Source organism: Hippopotamus amphibius, chromosome 14, assembly GCF_030028045.1.
Source record: "Hippopotamus amphibius kiboko isolate mHipAmp2 chromosome 14, mHipAmp2.hap2, whole genome shotgun sequence".
Taxonomy (NCBI): domain Eukaryota; kingdom Metazoa; phylum Chordata; class Mammalia; order Artiodactyla; family Hippopotamidae; genus Hippopotamus; species Hippopotamus amphibius.
This window is the reverse complement of record NC_080199.1, coordinates 17,502,496-17,504,991: the sequence shown is the minus strand read 5'-3', so window position 1 is coordinate 17,504,991 and position 2,496 is coordinate 17,502,496. Positions and strand designations below refer to the sequence as shown.

General features: G+C 41.2%; 1 pseudogene; it reads left to right on the top strand.

The window, feature by feature from the left end:
• Positions 1-404: 404 nt before the first annotated feature.
• On the top strand, positions 405-557 carry LOC130836023 (U1 spliceosomal RNA; annotated as a pseudogene).
• Positions 558-2,496: the final 1,939 nt, after the last annotated feature.

Here is a 2,496-nt window from a genome sequence, read left to right as displayed (position 1 = left end):
CTAAAATTAATAGGCAAAAATGTGATGAGAAACAGGATCATGATTATGGTATTGTTGGAGGGATCGGTAGAGGCAGGCAGGACACCGAGGCTTGTAATACAGGAAGCAATGTTTATTGTACTGGTACAGGCCCAGTGGATTCACATCCAAAGACTGAGCCCCGAAACAAAGAAAAGTTTCCCCTTTTATAAACCAGTTCCCGTGCTTTTTTTGGGAGCCTATAGCTATGCTTATCTAGGCAGGGGCAAGGTACAGAGGCCAGAGTGCAGACGTTAGGTTTGCCCTTATCTCCTTGACTCAGATGTCTGGGCTGTTTATGGCAGGATCTTTGTAAAAGAGGCCATAAGTTACTTCTTCCCTGAGGCTTGCATTCTCTTCTGTTTGCCTCTTCCTTCCCTGCTTTGCTATTAACCTGCCTCAGTATCTCCCCTGGTTTTCCCAGGGTCAGGCTTATCCCGTGCACTCCGGGTGTGTTGACCCCTGCGATTTCCCCAAATGTGGGAAACTTTGACTGCATAATTTGTGGTCGTGGGGGACTGTGTTTGTGTTTTTCCCTGGAAAAAAAAAATAAGAAAAGAAACAGTATATTGGCATAGACTTGTATCTCCCCACAAAACCCTTAGTAAGTTGAAAGGGAAATAGTAAATTTACAGTGGAGAACCCTGTCATCAAGTTAATATCACCAATGTTGAACCATCTACATCACGTATCTCCTAATATGATGTCAGCTTGACTGGCTACAGAGTGCCTGGATTAAACATTGTTTCTGGGTGACTCTGCGGGTGTGCTTCTGGATGGTTGGCATTTGAATCAGTGAACTCTGTAGAGTAGATTGCCCTCCCCAACGTAGGTTGCCACCATCCAACCTGTTAAGGTCCTGATGAGAAGCAGGGCAGAAGACAGAAGAATTCACTCCTTTTTTTCCTGTCTCACCACTTGAGTGGACATCTCATCTCCTCTTCTCTTGCCCTTGGACTGGTATTTATACCTTTGTCTCCTTTGGTTCTCAGGCCTTCTTCGGACTTGGACTGAATCATACGGCTAGCTTTCTTGGGTTTCCAGTTTGCAGAAGGCAGGTTGTGGAACTTCTCAGCCCTCACAATCATGTAAGCCAATTCCTCATAATAAATCTCCTTTATATAGGCATATATACATATAGGTATATATCGAAAAATGGATCGATAGTCGATCTAAGAGAGAAATGGAAAATTTTATTGGTGCCAACCTGAGGATTATAATTCTGGGAGACAGTCTTTTAGGTAGCTCTGAGGACTGTTCCGCCCTGTTAGAGATCACAGTTATATATGTTTTTGAGACAAAGGGTAATGTCAAATGACATATTGACAGTTACATAATCCAGATCTGCGGGTATGAAGTAAGCAGTGGGACATCTGACCCCTTACAAGATTCAAAAGGCAGGTTAGGTCCTAAAGTTATCAAGTAGTAGGTCATCCTGACTCTTTAAAAGGTTTAGAAGGAAGATTATTTCCTAAGGAGGTCTGGTCAATGCAGATTGGACGATAAACACTAAAGGGGAGGGAGGAGACCCAAACAGGCAGAGAAAATTTTAAATTTTTCTTGTCTTACCATAAAATATGAATTTTGTTTCATCTCCTATTAGTTCTTCTTCTCTGGAAGGACACAACATCATTTCTGTGGTATTCTTGCAGAAAATGAGTAACCGGAGTTTAATTGTTCGAAGACATTAGAAAGCCTAAAAGTCACCAGGAAACTTCATGTTGACAAATTCAGTAATCATTTCTCATTTCAGGTTTTAGGCAACCTATAAGCATTATGTATTGTTGAACATTTGTTTTTCAATCACTTTCTTCTCTTGCTTTCTAGGGCATAACTCTCTTTTGGTTCTCCTCCTACCTTATACTTAGTCACCTCTTCTGATTTCTTTTCATCTTCCTAACAATAGAACTTTTCTTTTCATCATTTGTACTGACCCCAAGGTGATCCCATGGCTTTGCAGCTGCAGGAGGACCAGTGACTACATTCTCATTCTAGGCCGCAGGAATAAAGAAGGGAAGGACAAGGCCCCCAACAATACCCTTAAATATAAGCACAAAACTCCTCCACTTACATTCCATTAGCCAGAATTTAGTCTCACAGCCACTCTTAGCTGGAAGGGCCATGTGCCAAGTTGCAAACAAGGGTTCTATTATAGAATAAGAGAAGAACAGACATTGGAAAACTAATAGGTGGCAATTCTTGTCTTCTTATCTTATCTTCCATAGGTGGCAAATCTTATCACTCCTCTAGTTTAGCCAGTGCAGAAGTCAGATAGAGCTGGAATAAAACAAGTGGATTATTAAAAACTTAATCAGACGGTAACTCTAATAACAGCTGCTGTTCTAGATAGAATTCTTTCCTAGAGAAAACTGACATAGCACCTCATACCTGATATGTAGCTCTTGAGCTGACAGTTTCTTTCCTCTCATCCAATAAATAGGGAACATAATAGGCAGTTGGCTCTTATCTTGATGTAGA